At 44.8% G+C, this 19,747-nt stretch overlaps 1 long non-coding RNA gene across 5 annotated transcripts in view; it reads left to right on the forward strand.

Moving 5' to 3' along the window:
• LOC126508665 (uncharacterized) overlaps positions 1 to 19,747 on the forward strand; it is a 72,650-nt gene that overhangs the window by 5,598 nt on the left and 47,305 nt on the right. Inside the window, exon 3 of one of the 5 annotated variants that reach the window (XR_007593925.1) lies at positions 7,641 to 11,443. The exons of the other annotated variants lie outside the window; for them this stretch is intronic. This is a non-coding gene — a long non-coding RNA (uncharacterized lncRNA). Of the gene's footprint in view, positions 1 to 7,640; positions 11,444 to 19,747 lie in introns of those variants that run through there. 5 annotated transcript variants of the gene reach the window in all.

The following is a 19,747-nucleotide window of genomic DNA, read 5'->3' on the forward strand; positions in this document are numbered from 1 at the left end:
TTTTTGGTTTTTCAAGACAGGGTTTCTCTATGGTTTTGGAGCCTGTCCTGGAACTAGCTCTTGTAGACCAGGCTGGTCTCGAACTCACAGAGATCCGCCTGCCTCTGCCTCCCAAGTGCTGGGATTAAAGGCGTGCGCCACCACCGCCCGGCTGGAACACATTCTTTTATCCCAGCACCAGGAGGCAGACATAGGCGGATCTCTGTGAGTTCAAGACCAGCCTGTGGCTTTTTCAAACCCCCTTAGCGTTTTCCTCTCAGACACATACTCCCTCTTCCACTCTACCCTCTCATTCCTTTCTCCACTTAAACATCCATGCCTGTTATTCCCCTTTGACCAGAAGGGCTACTTCTAGGGAGCTGAAAGACGGATAAAAGCGGGAGAGGTGGGCCAAGAAACCATAACGGAGAAAGAAATACCATGTTTTCTCATGGGGAATCTAGATGTGTGTGTGTGTGTGTGTGTGTGTGTGTGTGTGTGTGTGTGTGTGTGTAAATGATTCCAGAGTTCTGAGGAGGAGGGAGTGTGCACCCTTCTCCACCTGTGTGCCCAGGGGGTCGTCTTAGAGCAGCAGCTGGTGTCTTCCTCCCCTCCAGCTGCCGTCTAGCACGTCAGCACAAGCTGGGCAGCTTCAGACAAAGCAAACATATTCATTCTCCCACTATTCTGGAAAACAGAGGCCAGAAGCCCAGGCACTGCAGGGTTGATTCAGACTGCAGGGTCCTGGTCTCTTTCAGCTTCTTATAGCAGCAAGGCATGTGGCAACACGCCTCTAGTCTCTGCCCACTTCCCATCACCTCTCTCTTGCCTCTGTGACTCATCTTCTGAGGACAGTAGCAACTCAGCATAGGAGTCTCCCATAAACCTGGGGACAATGACATCTCAAGGCCTCTGTTGGATCTACACAAACATGCTTCCATATACACACATGCATCAGCTGTTGACAGCTAGACAGACTTGGCAGGACAATCCTAGTACATGGGAAAGGGTGATAGGAGAGTTCTCGAGGCACATACATCCCCTACAGGGAAATGCAGGTTCCCCAAAGGCTCTGCCTCAGAAGTATAGAGGCCAGGCCTGCAAGGAGCAAGTGAAGGTAACCTTGCTTACGATGGTGAAGCTGTTTGCAAAGATTGACAGGTTTGGTGTCCCAGCAAACTTTCACAGAAGAAAAAGTTTCTCTTGGGAGCTTGATGGAATTACTTATTTCCCATCTATTTAGAAATAAAGTTTAAGCAAAGTGTAGTGGCACACACCTTTAATCCCAGCACCCATGAGGCAGAGGCAGGTGGATCTCTATGAGTTTGAGGTTAGTGTGGTCTACAGAGAGAGTTACAGGACAGCCAGATAGTGAAATCCTGTCTAATAAAAAAAAAAAAAGAAAGGAAGGAAGGAAGTCAGGAAGAAAGGAAGGTTAAAACAAAAGAAGTAAAAACAAATACATGTGTGTATGTATATATGTATTGGGGTTTTTTTTGGGAGGGGGGAGACTCCTCGGGTCACTTCCTGTATCAGTAGATAGTCCAATAATGCACAGATACTCCTTGACTTCTAGGGATTTAAAATAAGCCTGCTAGTTGAGATATGATGAATAAAAATGTGTTTAATAAATTTAACCTACTGAACATCATAGCATGACATACCCGCCTTAAGGACGCTCAGGACACTGCTAGAGTTTGGCAAAGTCGTGTAACACAAAGCTCACTTTATAATAAAGTGCAGTCTATTGAATGGTGTCCTCATAGTGAAGAAGGGAGTGGCTAAATGGGCACATAGCATCAGTATATGGTTTCTGGAAAAGTACATCTTCTTTCCAATGTATGTGGCTTATTTATTTATTTATTTACTTATTTATTTATTATGTATACAATATTCTGTCTGTATGCCTGAAGGCCAGAAGAGGGTGACAGACCTCATTACTGATGGTTGTGAGCCACCATGTGGTTACTGGGAATTGAACTCAGGACCTTTGGAAGAGCAGGCAATGCTCTTAACCACTGAGCCATCTCTCCAGCCCCTGTATGTGGCTTTTGTACCATCTTAGGGCTGAAAACTGGCAAGTCAAATCATTGCTGGTTTGAGGACTGTCTAGCCAGTGATCCTAACTTCTCTCTGTACAGCCAGGCTCAGCTTCATGGGATGAGCCTGTGGTGTCCCACAGTTGTCTTACAAAGCCAAAATTAAACTTGTATACTGCCCTTCACTACATGGTCATATGAGCCCAGCCATGTAGCGTTGTAGGCTCGGATGGAGTCACAGGAGGCTTAGAGAAGATCATTGCAAGTTTCTGACTTTCTCTAAGTATAGGATTTTCTCTAAGTACAAGTCATGGAAACTAATATGTATATCCAGCAAAACTTGTTCACCCATACCCAGAATTTATTTTGCAAAAATTATTCAGTCCAAGAAAAAAGCTTAAGAAATATCTTTAGTAACTTACATAATGAAGAAAATTTTAGTATGAAGCTATGGATATTTTACTCTCTTCCCTACTTTTCCTTGTCTTACTCTACTTAAAAAGCAGGAATAGGCTCTATCTACCCCTAGCAGACAGTAGAATAAACAGGAGTTGATTTAAGTGTTCAGTGGCTTTTAGCCATGCCCCTTTTACCAATCATGAGCCAAAATTGCTGTATATCAATTCCCTCTTGAGTTGGGACATTCCGTCCTGGGAGAAAGTTCACTAAGATTTGAGACGTTCTAAAGGAATGCGGTTAGGACTCAGGGAGTAAACAACTCACAAGTCTCAGTAATTCTCTAAAACTTAGCAGATATACAAGATCTCCCCCTACTCGAGGTTATAAAGGCAGTAAGCCCTGCTGAGGAGACTCAGATCAGCACAACTGTGTAGAAGAGACTCCTTGACTATTAAGCTGCTGGCAAGCCCTGCAGAGGTCCCCAGGGTGCCGTCTTTAATGAATCTTCACCCATACAACTGCACTTAACTCATTCCTGCTTCTTTAAGCGGCCCCTTTTCCCATACTTCACTAAGCAATCCTAATATACTTATTGCTTCACAAGCTGGATTTCAGTTGTATCTTTGCTTTGCTCTGCCATCGGTTCCCTAGCTGGGGCGAATAGACCTTTCTGTTACATCTCTGTAGGACCGCTGTCACAAATACATATACCCACTACTGATCCTGCAAGGTTATTTATTGAACCTGATTCTCCCCTATTGCCTAGAAGTATAGGCGCCACACATGTTTACTCATATGTTCCCGAAGATGCTTGTGTGAACTGGCTGCATGACAGTTGTATGAAAGTGTAGGGCTGGGGAAGAAGGGAGGGTCAAGCATGAGGACCTAGGTTCAAATCCCCAGAACCTGAATAAATAACCAGGGGGTGAAAACAGTCAGATCCTAGGAGGTGGCTGGCCAGCCCACCTCATTGAAGCAGCTGGCTGTGACGCTAGCACCAGGGCATTTAATAACCTCATTTGGCTTTCACGGGCACCCACATTCATTCTCTCTCTCTCTCTCTCTCTCTCTCTCTCTCTCTCTCTCTCTCTCGCACAAGCACACGCGCGCCTTAAAAATCCTTTTTAAATGGAAATCAGACTGGCCTGTATTTCTTACTTTATACTTCCCTACGTGAGAGTCTGCAATTATTTGATGGCGTCCAGAACCTTCCTTTAAGGCCCCACTAGACTCCAACTTGGATGCCAGCGAATCCTTTCCTCCCAACCCTCACTTGGCCACTAAGCAGACCGCCTGTCTCTGGCTTCCTTTGTCTCTGCCCCTGCAGTAGCTTTTACATCTGAGACTTAAAGCCTTAGTTAAGGACACTATAGCTCCAGTGACCTCACCCTCCAGAAAGCTACCTCTGATGACACCCTTGTTTGGTCGGCTGCTTTTGCTCTGAACTCCCTCACACTGTCGTTCTGATATAGGGCTGTTGCTACTTGACGTTGAAACAACCCCTGAATATTTTTCATGACAAGCTATCCTGAGGGACAGTGACAGTATCCAATTTACCTTGCTTCATCAAAGTCTCATAAGCACCCTGTAGGAGAAATGGATTAAAATGACTATTAGGAATCTTATCTCTGTCTTGTGCTTGTTTAAACAAGTCCTGGTGTGTGGAAGGCAGTAGAAAGAGCCCGCAGCTTGTGAAATCCCTTCCACAGTAGCTCAACCGCTAAGTCATCTGGTCTCGAACTCCTGAAACCACCAGCAAAGGGCCAGTGTGACAGAAACTGGTGTCGGCTACTCATCACCGATGTTTTTCAGCCAAACGGGCTTCTTGATTAATAGTTTTGTAAACCATTAAACAGGAATAGAAAAACAAGTTAAGAGTGTCATCCTCTGCTTCCCGAATCCCTACAAATCATCATCTGTAACACATTGTCATTTTGGCATGTGGCAGCGTTTCCTCTTGGCCCAGCCCTCCCGAACTGTGCAGTTTGAGGGACTAGAAATAAAGAGTGCAGTATGTCACGGGTCTTGGGGAAGGCTCACACCCTGGATGGCCACCACCTGCCTGAGTGCTTGTGAGAACCGTTTGTTTAATGTCCTTTATTTCCCGCCCTCAGACAGTTTAGAAATGGATGATTACAAACAGAGAGAGGGGCTGGAGAGGTGGCTTAGCAATTAAGAGTACTTATTGCTCTCGTCGAGGATCCAGGTTTGAATCCCAGCACCTACACGGCAGTCTCCAGCCACCTATAATTCCAGTTCCAGGGGATCCAGAACCACTGGAGGCACCAAACGTGCATGTGATGGCCAGACGTGCATGTAAACAAAACATTCGTACGTATAAAACTTAAAAAGAAAGAAATTTCACTGTCGAGTTTTGGACATGACAGTCAGTTTCTTACAATGTAATGCTATCTTATAATGTAATTGTAGCATCTTAGTGTGGTAGCGATCACCATTCTCATTGTATAGAAGTGAGAAAGGAGCTTCATCTTACCTAGCCAAATGGCTAGCAAGTGACAGAGCCGGGATTTGAACACTGTGCTCTGGCTTCAGAGTCCATACTCTTCTCTCACCCTGACCCTTGACCTGTGAGTCCTCTGACTGATGGAATCCCATCACCCAGAGACCCTCTGACAACCGGCTCTCTCCCTTCCCGCTGGGCTCCTGTTAAAGCGGTACTCCTTCCTACAATAGCCTTCTCCGGCTCTGCGCAGTGTAAGCACAGTCTTCCTCCAAACTGCCTGTTGCTCCAACCACAGAGCCTAGCTCTCACCCTGAGACCTCACATGACTATTCTTCCACAGGGAAGCAATAAGGTTTTGAAGATGTCTTCGGCCTTGGGGCTATAACCATGGTTCAGAACGGAGCCTTGGAGTCTGATCATGAGTGTAAGGAGTGTGTGTCGGGGGGGTGCACATCATCCCAACCATGCTTGTTCATGTAAAATTTGTCTTGAACAAGTGTCCAAATTCCCCATGGGGCAAGTCCTTCTCACGTGGGACTGAACCTGGATCTTCTTTTCTTTTCGAGACTAGAAGAATGATTAGTCATGGGCCTGTGAGATGACTCAGTGGCTGACAAAGTGCTTGTCATGCAGGCCTGGTGATATAAGTTTGAGCCCCAGAACCCATGTTAAAAGTCAAACTCGGCAGCATGTGCCTGTAATCCTGAGATCTCTACAGTAGGTTGGGAAGCCCAGGCAAGTGAGTCACCCGGAAGCTTGAGGGACAGCTAGGCTGAAGTACACAGCATCACAGAAACATGAAAGACCCTGCACCCATAGGTGGGAGAAGAGAACTGACTCCCAAAGGTGATCATCTGACATCCACATGCGCACCAGGACTCACACACAGGACCCCCCCCCCCCCGTCCTCTCTCTTACCTCTCAAAATTACATTTTTTTAAAAAAAAATGAAGAATGGCCACTCTAATTAAGTGGTCTGGTGTGGAATTTCCCTCTGTATGCTGTGATTACCATTAATGAATAAAGAAACTGCTTTGGACCTATAACAAGGCAGAACTTAGCTAGGTGGGGAAAACTAAAGTGAATGCTGGGAGAAAGAAGGCAGAGTAAGAGAAGCCATGAGCCATGGAGCTGCCACCAGAGACAGATGGGCTGAAACCTTGCTGGTCGGCCACGACCTGTGGTGATGCACAGATTAGTGGAGATGGGCTAAGTTAAGATGTAAGAGTTAGCTAGTAAGAAGAGAGAGAGGACAGAGAAAGGAGAGAAAACATAGCTGAGTTTGCAATCTTGTGGCAGTCCACATTACAAGCTGTCCTTGCTGGATGTAGCTCACAGGCTATGGGTTGGTCATGGATGGTCGAAAGTCAGCATTCTTGAGTCTGTGAAAGTGTTGCTGCCATTCACCTCTAGAATAGCCCCATTTTCCCAATTTTCCCAGAATAAAACTCCACTCCCATTAACGATTTTAATAGTTTGAAAACTGCTGTTGGACCTGCAACGTGACTCAGTGGATAAAGGAAATTGGAGTACAAACCTGGACACTTGAGTTTAATTCCTGGGCTTTACATTAAGGTAGGAAAGAACTGGCTCAAAGTTGTCCTCTTTACATGTACAGCGTGGAACATATATACCTCTCCACACCTCACATGCAAAAGAACACGCATATGCGCACAATAGTATATTTTTCTTTTTAAATTGAATATATATACATGTATATAAATATATATTTTTTAAATTAAATATATTCACAAATATATAAAACTATATGTGTATATATTTAATTGGAATATTTAATACATATATACTCTTAGTTTGAGAGTCACAAGAGATAACAAGATTTAGGTCTTTGATCTGAAATGTTTACCAGCCTCCATTGTCAGCTAGGATGTGAGAGATTGGTCTTTGTAATAGCTGGAGCTTCTTGACCCAAGCTCAAATCTGGGCCATCTGGGACTTAAGGCCAAGATGACTCCTCTGGAAACATTGTATATCCGGGCTCTGTGGCTTCTTCCCTACAGTTCCATTCCTGTTTTCAGTCCACCCTTGGCCGGGGGCCAGAGCCCGGTCACTTCCGTTTGCATCTGAACTTTGTGGTGTCAGCCCTTGGAAAGTTTGGCCTGCAGAAGAGGAAGGTCTGACGATTGCCCTCCAGCCTTGACTCACTTTTACCAAAGGGCAAATGTCGGTAGCTTGATTTCCTAAGAGGACTCAGTCAAATCCCGAGGACTTGGGGGACAGCGGCAATGCCACAGGAAATGACGCAGTTGGGGAGCTGGATGGAACCAAGAGAAGGGATGGGTGATAGAGGGGACCTGCCAAAGGTGGAAAGGAGGCCACACAAGGGTGGCTAGAACACCTGCCTTGCAATGAGAGCTGCTGTCCACAACACATCTCTCGAATTCCATTCCTGAGTACCTTGTCTGGAACTATGATGAGGAAAAAAAAAAAAAAAAAAAAAAAAAAAAAAAAAAAAAAAAAAACACCCCACCCCCAAACACAACCCCCCAACCCCCCACCCACAAACACCACANNNNAAAAAAAAAAAAAAAAAAAAAAAAAAAAAAAAAACAAAAAAACACCTCTTTTGGATTAACACTAAAGTGGGTTTTAAATATTTTAAGTCATCTGCTCCAAGTTGTTGTCTTAATGTGGGAGGGGAAGCTTTGAGTTCTGCTAAATATTGTTCTTCCAGATCCTCTGATTGTCTTAGGAAAGTCCCCGGGCTCTTGTTCTCATTTGCGTGTTGGCTTGTTCAGCTAGGCTTCTCCGTTGAACTCGGCCCTGCTCATTTTACGCGCTGCCTGGGAAAAGGAAGACCACACTGTTGGAGCGTCAATAGCTGAAGTGTCCAGAGCTGAGGGAGGTCAGCGCCTCTGCACTGAGTGGTGGTGGTGGTGGTGGTGGTGGTGGGGATTGCAGAACACTCGAGAGCCAAGCCTTATTGCTACAGAAGACATCAAGGGTACTTGCTGTGGCTCACGAGGCCGCAGAAGGAAGGAGATAAGTCACCACATGATCATGAAATAACTCCAAGGAACATGTATTGGCTCTGCTGTAAACACAGCAGGTCCGCAGATCCCGAGAGATGGAGGAAGGGGTGGCAGAACCATTGTTCTTCCTATACAGACTGTATTCACATCGTTATTATTTAAAAAAATAATGTCTATCATCACACCGTAAATCAAAAAACAGAAAAAAAAGGCACATTAAAATTATCTGTAACCCCCAAATTAAAAAGAGTCACCAGATGATTCAGAAACTCTGCTTCTGGGATTCATCCAAAAGAACTAAAAGTAGGACTCAGATAGACACATACGCATCCATGTTAACACTGTGTTTCTCATAAGAACCGAACAGGGGCAATGAACCAAGTATCTACAGTAAATGAAACCGCGGACACATGTGATAGCAGCCTTTTGAAGGAAAGGGATGCTGCCACGTGCTGCAGTGTGGATGAACCTTGAAGACACTGCGCTATGTGCAACAAACACATACAAATAAAAGCCGGACAGAGGACAGAAAGAACAGAAGGGAGCATTTTCAGGTTCTTTATTATAAAGACACAGTTGTACTCTAGATTGTAGAAATCCCTAGCTGAGCAAGCACACACCTCTTCGTGGTCTGTTGTGCGTTGGCCCTCCCCTGAAAGCCCCCCTTCCCCTGATGACCCTGGAGGAGCACAATGTTGATGCCAGTGGAACCTAACTTGACTCGGGTCTCAAAGGTTGCCTGAGCCCAGGCACTGACTGAGGATAGAGTCCAAGGATAGATAGCATGAGAAACCAAGACATCATACGTCTCGAAAATGGCTGACCACCCTACCTGACCAGAGGGGCAAGACTGAGTTACGGGACTGCTGATGGCTGCCTTCGTTCCTCCCAGTCGTTCCTCCCTGGAGAGTCTGCTGCCTGGAGATAGAGACGGAATTAGATCTCTAGGATGGGAATCCACCGTCTTCTCAGACTGACTGTTCTAAGTAAAGCACATCCTGAAGATCTAATTCCTGGCTCTGCTCACTCGAGTCTGACTGTGACAGCTTGATCACATTCTGCTTACAAGACCATGAATTGTATGATTCTTCGCGAGGGATCTGGGGCGATCAAATTCTAGAGACAGAAGGTGGGACTCTTGCTTCTAGGCTCTCAGAGGAGGAGGCAGGGGCAAGTTGTTGCTTAATGGAAGGGAGTTTCGTTTGGATGAATGGAAGCAGGTCACGCTTAACATAACATAACATAACAGCCATGGGGATGCTCTTAATGACACCAAATGATACCTTAAAATAGAAAATGTTATACTTTATTTTATTTCATATCCTATCACAAAAAATGTGCCCATTAACAAAAGAGTTCTATAATTTACAACCCAAAAATGGATGAGGTAGGGCAGGAAACTAAACTCAGTGGGTGAAACACAAGAAGAAGCTATGAGAGGAAGAGGGGGGGTTATTGAGGAGAGGGGGCTCCACTGGGAGAAAGGATGGGAGAAGGAAATGGGGAAGAAAGTTACTGCAATTTCTTATATGAAGGCAGGAAATCACTACGTAATCTATAACTCATAAAAGAAAATTATTGTTGAAAGAAATTATAGAAGATTTAAATCAATCAAGAGACAACCATGTTTATGGATTAAAAGACCCACTGTTATTTAGATGACAACACAGACCAAACTGGCCTGTGTGCCTGGTGTGGTGCACAGGGCTGTTACACACATGAACTCACAGTGGTTATCACTATATGCATAAGATCAAAGATGAAATCATCCGGAATCCCAGCGTGGAAGGGAGAGGGGCTCATGAAGCTCCGCCCCTAGCTGAGGAACTAGCGGTAACTGATGGCTGCTCATAGAACAAAACTCAGTTTTCTTTAAGAATGTGCTCCTGGAGAGACACATGCTCCGGTAGCTGGTCCTACCCCATACCCATAGAGCAAAGCACAGGAAGTTGAGGGTGGGGAGGGGAAAATAAAGAAGGAATCAGAAGGGTGGGATTAGGGATGGATTTGACCAAAAGACATTATGTGCATCTATAAATTCTCAAACTATAAAAAGATTTTTATAAAGCAAAACAAGAAAACAATTCGGTATGATGCCTGAATATCGCAGCTGACTCCTTTGCAGAAGTCAACAAATGAATTCTAAAGCTGGTACAGAAATTCAAAGGACCCAAAGTAGGAAGAATGTCTTTAAAACAGACCGTGCTGACAGGCTCAGACTTTCCGATCTTAAGCCCGCTCCGGGGCTACAGTAATCCAAGTTTGGAAATGGAATAGGATAAACACATAGATGAACGGACAAGAACAGAGATGAGAAGAAACCAATCCGGGAGAGAAAGAATGGGCTTCTCGGCAAATCGTAAAGGAACAGCTGGACACCCACAGGTAAAAGGAAAAGAAAATACCATTTCTCAACAAAATTTACCAGAGCCTGCCAAGCGACTCAGCAGATAGCCAAGCCTGATGACCTGAGTTTTAATCTCCAGGCTCATAAAATGGATAGGAAGGAAAGAGAGAAGCAGCACCTCTCTCTCTCTCTCTCTCTCTCTCTCTCTCTCTCTCTCTCTCTCTCTGTCTGTCTCTCTCTCTCTCTCTCTCTCTCTCTCACACACACACACACACACACACACCACGCCCATATGCCTGCTTGTACACACACACTGAAAAAAAATGTAATTTTGAAAAGTTTATCAAAGACCTAAAAGCAAAAACCAAATCTGTTTAATGCTGCCGAGAGTGGTCGATGGCAAACACTTAAAAAAGATCCAATAGTTCTTCAAATAAACATAGTTAATGTATGATGGAGAAAATCAAACAGGCATCCTCACTAAATAGATCAATAAATAAGCAAACAAACAAACAAATAAACCTTGTATAAGAATGCTCATAGCAGCATTATTTACTATGCCAAAACTGCTCACAAACTAATAAACAGACGAATAAATCTGCACAATATATATTTATGCATAGAAATAATACTATCCTAATACACACTACACCACATCCAGACCTTGGAAATACTTAACTAAGTGATAGCAACTTGCCAGATCTTCTATCCTTTGACACAAAGATGTATAAAGTGCCCAGTTCTTGTCCAGGGCTCAAGACTAGGTAGGAAGAAATGAGGAGTGGCTGATAAAGGCTCACAGCTTCCTTTGAAGCATCAAAAACTTTCTAAAACTGATTATGGGGATGGTGTCAAACCCTAGGATTACACTAAAACTATTCTGTGTGTTAAGTGTATGAGTTGGGGCATATGGATTACATCATAAAGCACTTGGGACAAAACCTTAGTTTATGCCCACCCTTTGATTATGGTGAATAATGCTGTCAGGGTCACAGTCTACAGATATCTGTTTGAAACCCTGATTTTAATTTTTTTTTTTTTTTTACCGTATCCAGAATCACATAGTAATCCTGTTGGGGATTTTTATTTTGGAAGGATCGATGCACTGCCCACTTGTTTTTCTATATCTATTTCACTGTTAATATTCTGGGCTGTGTCTTTAGAGCCTCCTTCTCCATATATTTATACATTTTTAAATATATTTAGGGTTTTATCTTTCATAGTCTGCGTTTTCATTCAGCCATGTCATTAGTCTTCATATAATTATTTCCAATTATTTTTATCAGGTTGCCTTTCATGAATGGATTCATTTAATCAATGCTCAGGGGTTGGACTTTTTTAATGTTCTAATTTATTCCTTGAGAGTGTCATACATATAAACAATATATTTTGATTACAATTACCTTTCTTCCTCCTTCAACTCCTCCTGGACTTCCAACCACGTTCCTCTCCCAATTGCCCATTAAGTTCTAGTAACACACTGAGTCTAATCAGTATTGTCCTTGTGTGCTCGGATGTTGGGCACCCACTGGAGTATGGGAAACCTGTCAAGGACTATCCCTGAGGAAACTGACTGTCAGGAGCCATTAATGATAAATAATTCCTCAGCTCAGAGTGGACCCTTCCGTGCCCCTCCTCATCCAGGCTGGACTGTTGATTGGCTTGATCTTATACAGGTCTTATGAAGGTTACCAGAGTTAATAACTGTAGTGTCTTTGTTATATCTGGAAGACATTATTTCTTAGGAGCTCGCCCCATATGACTGAACTTTTGTTTACAGAAACCGCCACTGCTACATAATATGTTGTGTGGGGGTCTCTGCAAACAGCGCAGCCAACAGAGTGTCAATCCATGAGAGGCAAGAGGGAAGTCAGGGAACATGAGTCAGTAGCCAGTGTTAGTTCAAACTTCAAAAGTCTGACACAAGGTAGTTTATTTCAAGCATATTTAAGCACAGCACAATTTGGGAATAAGTTTCCTGATAATGATTAACTTAATCCTGTGTACACAACAAACCTTAAGACAAGAATACATGGACATTCTTGCAAAACACAAATGACATTTTTCATAAAGTTAGATTCTATAGATTAGCTGAGGGAAAAGGCTCAAAGTAAACAAAGCTCCTGATAAGGTTCTGGGGGAGGGATAGAGCTATAGATTGACTGAGATAAAAGATAAGGGTCTTAGGGAGCCAGTGTGTCCTGCCCCATATAGATAGCACAAAAGTCACCAGACTGTTAAGCCACATCCATTCATGCCCAGCCTTCTGGGTAGAATACATCCCTCCTTTGAATAGATAACCCTGTGTCTTTGACGTTTCTAGTTTATCTACTCCTTATCTGTAAGAACAAGGACCTACCTGCCTCCTACAAAGGTGACTGTCTTTTCCAAAGGGCTTCTTAGCCAACCATAATTGTTTCTTGGAGTGAACTCCAGAATCAAGGTATTATGATAAAATTATATGCACATTTAGTAATTTTTGACATGTACTGCCAAATTGTTTTTTTTAGAAAGGATATTCCTGGCAGATGAAGAGGTAGTTAACAGTGTTTGCCATTAAGTCAATGCAAATCAAAATTACGAGATGCCACCAGAATGACAATCTCCTGCCCTCAGTGCCGCTGGCCGTCACGTGTGGATTCACTGCCAAGGGTCTCAGTTTTCAGGCTTTTAAGCCACACCAGCAACTTTCCTGGGTCTCCTGCTCCGTGTGGGGCCTCTCAGCCTCCATCATGCAGGAGGCAGAATTGTATGACAGAAGATAGGTCTATGGACATATAGATCTAGTATGGGAGTATACCTCCTCCTGGCTATCCTCTGGAAAACTCTACCTAGCCTCTGACTTTCCTTAGCTTTTGCTCATGGAGGCCAAAAAGCAACCTCGCTTTCTATACTCCATTTTCACTCCTCAACTCCTGGTCCACCGACAACTAGTCTGCTTCTACAGTGATGTCAGTCAGACACTCGTGCTGTCCCTAGGAACCTGGTAATAGCCCTGCTGTTTGCCATCCCCTCCTCTTTTTACATGTTGCCCTGGATGTTGGGGCTGGGATGGGAGAAGGGCACTGTGAGGATTCAAAGGTTGCTTTAGTGTTGGGAGCAGTGAGACCCCAGATCCTGAATTTCTTGTAATTCCCTGATCTGAGTGCCTACAGCTGCTCTGAGCACGAGACCGTCAGGAGTTCCTGATGGCAGGAGAGTGGTTTCTGGTGGGTTTGGCTGGGGCGTGGCTATCCCTATATAATCTGCCCCTGGACACAATAAAGGGGGTGTTCTTGGGGAATCCAAGGATGGCCCGTGTTGCTGCCTCTCTGTCTGTGTATTTTCACCTCCAGCTCCCTTGCCCAAAGCTCGCAAACTGGGTGCCAGCACACAGAGCGCAGACACGGGGGCGCGGTGCATGGCACTTTGGGGGATTCAGAGCCACCGCATCATCTTCAGGTTCCAGCACTGTGTGTAGGCATTTGCCAACTGTCATGCCTGCTGTCCCCTGGGAGGGATTACCACCTCAAAGCAGGAGTGAGGGCTGACTCTTTGGAGAGAAATACGGCCCATTTGTGAAGGGAAGCACACTGAAGGCTGGTGTTGGCATACCTTCAATCTCCCTGCAGGAATAGCATCACCTGGGGACTTGTTAAAAGCAGCCCGCCTAAGACCTTCTGAGTCAACAACAGTGATCTGTGTTTTAACTCAGTTAATAGAATATTTGTCTGATATGCGTGAGGCCTTGGTTTAACCCTCAGTACCACACAGACTAGGCATGGTGACACAGGCTTATGAGCTCAACAAGTGGGAGATCAGGGGGATCCGAAGTTCAAAGCCAACCGCGACTACATTGGCTGTTCAAGGTCAGCCTGGACTATCTAAAACCCCATCCAAAGGGGGGAGAAATAGCAAGAAAATTTCATGATTTTTTTGCATATGTGGGTGTGCCTAAGTGTGTATATGTGTGCTCTATGTGTGTGCAGATGCCCAAGGAGACCAGAAGAATGTGCCAGATCATGAGAACTGGAGTTCCAGGTGATTGTTAGGACCAAATCTAGATCCTTTGCAAAAGCAGCCAGTGCTTTAAAACAACTGAGCCATCTCTCTAGCCCCTGTATAGTTATTATTTTAAAATTATATATTATAGAAACACAGAATTAGCTAAACATTCTATTAAAAATAAAAGTAATAGGCATTCAAAACTCACCACAACCATAATAGCTTATCGAGCTGGCATCAGGCTCTTAACCTACTGGGTGAGAGCAATGTGTGGTGTTTGACTCCTGATGGCCTCTTGTCAGCCCTGGACAGTGAAGACATAGGAGCGGTTTGAAGGTAGCCACTGATGGGATATTTTCAACATGGGCATCAGTTAGTGCTGTAGACCACAGCTTTTCATCCCTCAGCTTCTCCCTCCACTAGAGAGTTTTTTCTAGCTTCCTTTTGCTTTATGAGGCTCTGGAAGTCGTGATTTGATGCACCCAGGGTATAGAATTTAAAAGAATCCTCAGTGATACGCAGCAGGGACTGGGCATCACTGTGTTAAGGAAGGGCCAGCTTGCAGAAGGTCCATAGAAACACGCTGTATGGCAGCTCATGCCATGGGAAGGAAGACAAAGGAAGAGATGGGAAAGTAGTTCCAGAAGTTCTCAAAATCAGTCATCTCAGCCAGGTGGTGGTGGCACATGTTCTCCGGACACAGAGGCAGGCGGGTCTCTGTGAGTTCAAGGCTAGCCAGGTCCACAGAGTGAGTCCAGGGCAATCATGACTGTTACACAGAGAAACCCTGTCTCGATATATATATATAATCTCAGTGATATCAGGAAAAGCAACAAATAAGTGTCAAATGGCAAGGAGGGAACATGGTGGCCAACTGAGTTCACACCCTATTCCCACCACACCCACGGGCCACTCAGTGCCAACCATCAGCCACATGTGGGAAGGAGTCCCAGGCCTGCCAGAGCCTCAGATTTCTTCCAGCTAAGCTAAAACACACTGGACCTTGCCAGTCTTCAGGAAATCATGCAGGCCAAAAAACCCCACTGTGTCCGGCATCAACCGGGAAGCAGCTAGCTGGACTCATCCACCAGCATGAGGGTCTCACTGGGACACATGGAAACATGGCCCTAGGAACAGCAGAGACTCTACACGAGAAATCTGTTGTGCTTACAACCCAGTGGAGTGTGGGCCTGCACAACTACCGGGTCCTCCTCATGGCCTAGGCCACATGTAGGTGGATGTCAGGGGGTCCAAAGAAGGTGGTGACATTTTTGATTTCTCCTCATATCATACTGTGAGCTCTAGACACAGTTTACCAATTTTTTTGCAATTTTCCCCACTAGGGCATTGATCAAAGACCTGACAAGAGCAGCTTAAGGGAGGATGACTTTATTTTGGTGGCAACTTGAGGAGACATAGTCCATCGTGGTGAGGAAAACATGGCCTTAGGAGCAGAACATAAGGATTCCTGCTTAGAGGACCCACAAGTAGGGAAGAGAAAATGCCAGTTCTCGGTATGCTTTTGCCCCCGCCCACTCGCACATATGCACGTGAATGCACACAAATGCACGCACGCACATGCATACACATACATACTCACACATGCACATACATGCACACGTGCATATACACACGCATGCATACATACACTCATGCACACTCACACATGCACATGCATATACATGCACACATCTTTTTAAGAATTCTTTTTCATTACGGCAGGTCAGTATGTACACATGAGTGCAGGTGCCCATGGATGCCAGAAGAGTGGGCGTCCAGTGTCCTCGATTTGGAGCTACGGGCAGCTGGGAGCCACCTAATGTGGGTGCTGGAAGCCAAATCAGGTCTTCTGCAAGAGAAATAAGCACTCTTACCCACCAAGCCATCTCCGAGTCAACCTCTCCCCCCTTTTTATTTCAGCCCAAGATGGTGCTGCCCACATTCGGGGTGTTTCCCTCACCCCTGCTGGCTAGTCTTATGTCAACTTGACACAAGCTAGAGTCATTTGGGAAAGAGGGACTCTCTCAGTCTAGAGCAAGTCTATAGGGCATTTTCTTCATTCACAGCTGATGTGAGAAGGCCCAGTCCACTGTAGGTTGCACCATCTCTGGCCCGGGGGTCCTAGGTGGAATAGGAAAACAGGCTGAGTGAGCTGGTAAGCAGTGTTCCTCATTGTCTCTGCCCATTTCTGTCTGCAGACGCTGGCCCTGAGTTCCTCTTCCCTCAGTGATTCTGTGTGATTTGAAAGCTGTAAGTGGAAGGCAGCCTTCCCTTCCCCAAGCTGCTTTTAGCAGTAGTGTTTGTCCCTGCAAAAGAAGCTCTAAGACACCACCTCAGTTAACCTTCCCTAGAAACACCCACAGAGATCCTCCCAAGGTGTGGTTCACTCATGTCTAGGTATTCCTCAATCACGATTAACTATCACACATGAGAAAATTGGATGCTCTAAAGGACAAAATGAATAACAAGACCTTGTGACAATTCCTATCCCAGGAGATTTTGTGGACTGACATTTATTTGTGTGGTTTTTTAGTTATTTTTGAGTGTATGTGTGTGCATGTGTGTGTGTGCGTGTGTGTGTGTGTGTGATATATACACAAGTGTGTGCCGGTAAGCATGCGCGCCTAGGCCAGCACAAGATGTCAGGCTATCTCTTTCTACTTTAAATTTTGAAATAAGACCCCTCGTTGAAGCTGCTCCTTCCTGTTTCATCTAGGCTCACTGGCCAGAAGGCTCCTGAGATCGCCTGTCTCTGCCCCACAATGCTTAGGCTATGCGCACATATGATCCTGTCTGGCTTTTCTGTGGTTTCTGGAGATTCAAACTCCGGTCTTTTTGCTTGCACAGCAAGCACTTTTACCCTCTCAATCACCTCCCTAGCTTACTGTGTGATGACATTAAAAAGCTGAGCACTGTGTATAGAGATACATGGTCCTCCACACTCACACCCATGTCTGAGGTCAGAGGAACAGATTGGCCAGGCATCGCAACCACCAGATAAGACCTCTGACATGCCACCAATCCTGATCTTGAGTTTTCACTGCTCAGGTTCCCACTTGGTCTAGTTCCTCTCAGCAAGCCCAGCCCAGTAAAACTGAGAGCTTCTCCACACAGGAGCTTGTCTAGATGAGCATTCACAGCAGCGCTATTCATCTTTGTCCGAGAGGAGGAACACCCAGGTGTATTCCCTATTTGTCCTGTCTCTGTGATAAAATATCCTGATCAAAGAAACAAAAGAGAAAGGGTTTATTCTGGCTTCTGATTTGAGGGGTAGTCCATCATGGTGCTGAGGAAATGTGGGAAGCCTGGGGCCGCTGGCTACATTGTGTCTGCCATCGAGAAGCAAAGTGACAATGCTAGCCCTCGTTCACGTGTCTCCGTATTCAGTCCAGGACCCCAGGCAATGGAATGACACCACCCGGAGTTAAAGGAGGCCTTTCTGCCCCAATTAACCTAATCTAGGTAATCTCCCACAGGCATGCTCAGAGATTTGCTTCTTGAATGACTCTAGATCCTGTCTGGTTGACAACATTAACCATGGCAACTCTACCCCTTGTCAAATGACATGCACACTTTAAGCCATAACCTTCCTCTCTTTGTCGCTATAGTCTTAGGGCCATTTTATAATGGAAAAAAATGCATTCAGTCCAAGACAAAAAGACTCCATAGACTGTAACAGATCCTAAACTATTTAAGAGTATCAGTGCTGAGTTTCTTCTGAGATTCAGGAAATCTCTGTGAGTCACTACATAAGCAAAGAACAAGTTACATGGACTGGAAAGATGGTTCAGCAGGTAAAAGCATTTTCTATACAAGATACCCACTCTCATATGACTTCTGTATCCATGTGCACACATGCACATATTTATTCATGCAACATACACATGCATTACTTTGAACATATAATGGCATTGAGTAAACTTTCCCATCTACAACGGAAGAACAGGGTCCCAGAAAGAATGATCAGATCTGCATTAAACCCAGAAGGGCACGCATCCTGTGGTTCCATGTCAGGCATTTGGAGTTCATGATGGAATCGTCTGGGTTCCTTTCTCATTCAGCTCTTCTGCCTGTAGCACACAGGGTCTTTCCTTGGGGCCAACGCCACTCCAAGTTTAAAGCTTCCCTTTGTGGATGCCCCATGGTCCTGCCATCTCCAACGCTCAGTGGCTCTGTAAAACTGTGGAGTAAGATTCCACAATCCCCTTAATCATTCATGCCTACAAAACCAGGGCAAAGAGAAGCTGGCAAAGTAAGACAATGAAGATGCCAAGTTTTGCTGCCAGATAAGGGTGGCACCAGGCCTACTTGAAACATAGTTGCGTCCTGCTTGAAACATAATTGTGTCTGGCTTGAAACATAGTTGCATCCTGCTTGAAACATAGTTGCATCCAGCTTGAAACATAGTTGCGACCGGCTTGAAACATAGTTGCGTCCTGCTTGAAACATAGTTGCATCTGGCTTGAAACATAGTTGCATCTGGCTTGAAACATAGTTGCATCATCAGCCTCTGTGTGCTGACCTAGAGCACATTTCCAGGGACAGGGGTTTTGAAGGTCAGGGAACCCATTAAGCAACAACCTGAGTTTAGCATTTTCACAAAGCAAAGCCTTGATGGGTACAGTCTTATCCTCACAATATCTTTCCAGCTCTCCCAAACGTTACACTTCTCTTTAATATTTCTAATACTTTTAACAATTACAAATGTGTCATCACCTGCACCCTCCTTGTCTGAAACTTTAAACTGCACACACCTTCTTTCCCTTCCTGTCCTTCCCTCTCCAGTTTTTACTGTCTCTCACTGTAAACCTGTGTGTAAGCAGTGAGCAGCAACCATGCCACAGCTTAGATACGCTCCTGTTTGAAACTTCCTCCTCCAAGTGAGTTAGATTATTGCCTTCAAATTCAGCCTGACTCCAGCTCTCAGGACACAGAGAGCAGCCAGAGTCTTTGCCAGGATGTCTGTCACACAAGTGGCTCCTTGCCTAGTTCTACACAGAGTTCTTGCTCCCCACCAAACCTCATGAGTCTCACTGTCAGCATTGTCTTTTAGAATTCTTGCCTTCTAAATTCCTATCAGAATTGCCTAATAAGCTCTCCTGGAAGCATTCAGGGACTTTTCCAGCCCAAAGTCTCCAATGCTTATGCATTTCTTCTCTCCACCAGTTCCAAAAGCCTAAGAATCACAAGGTAAGATTTATCCCAGTAACAGTCCCTCTTCTTGGTACCAATTTTCTGTATTTTTTGTTGTCTTTCACAAGTGTGCCTAGAACCTTATCTCCTAGTGATTCTAAACCCTGCTGTTTATGAGAATAACCACCACATCAGATGACCATCAACTAATAAATGGAAAATTAAAATATAGTATAAGACACCTGATCAGTCATCCTCATCAACTTAGACCATGAAACCCAATACGGACAAGTTCAACAGAACTGCAATATACGGGCTGCCCATGCACGCTTCAACATTGTCAGGGCATACATTTCATTCCGTTTCATATCTGTACAATGGAACGTTCTGAAGTCATTAAGAAGGAGTT

The sequence above is a fragment of the Alexandromys fortis genome, unplaced genomic scaffold, assembly GCF_014885135.2.
Source record: "Alexandromys fortis isolate MF-2015 unplaced genomic scaffold, M_Fortis_MF-2015_v1.1 scaffold_86, whole genome shotgun sequence".
Classification (NCBI taxonomy): domain Eukaryota; kingdom Metazoa; phylum Chordata; class Mammalia; order Rodentia; family Cricetidae; genus Alexandromys; species Alexandromys fortis.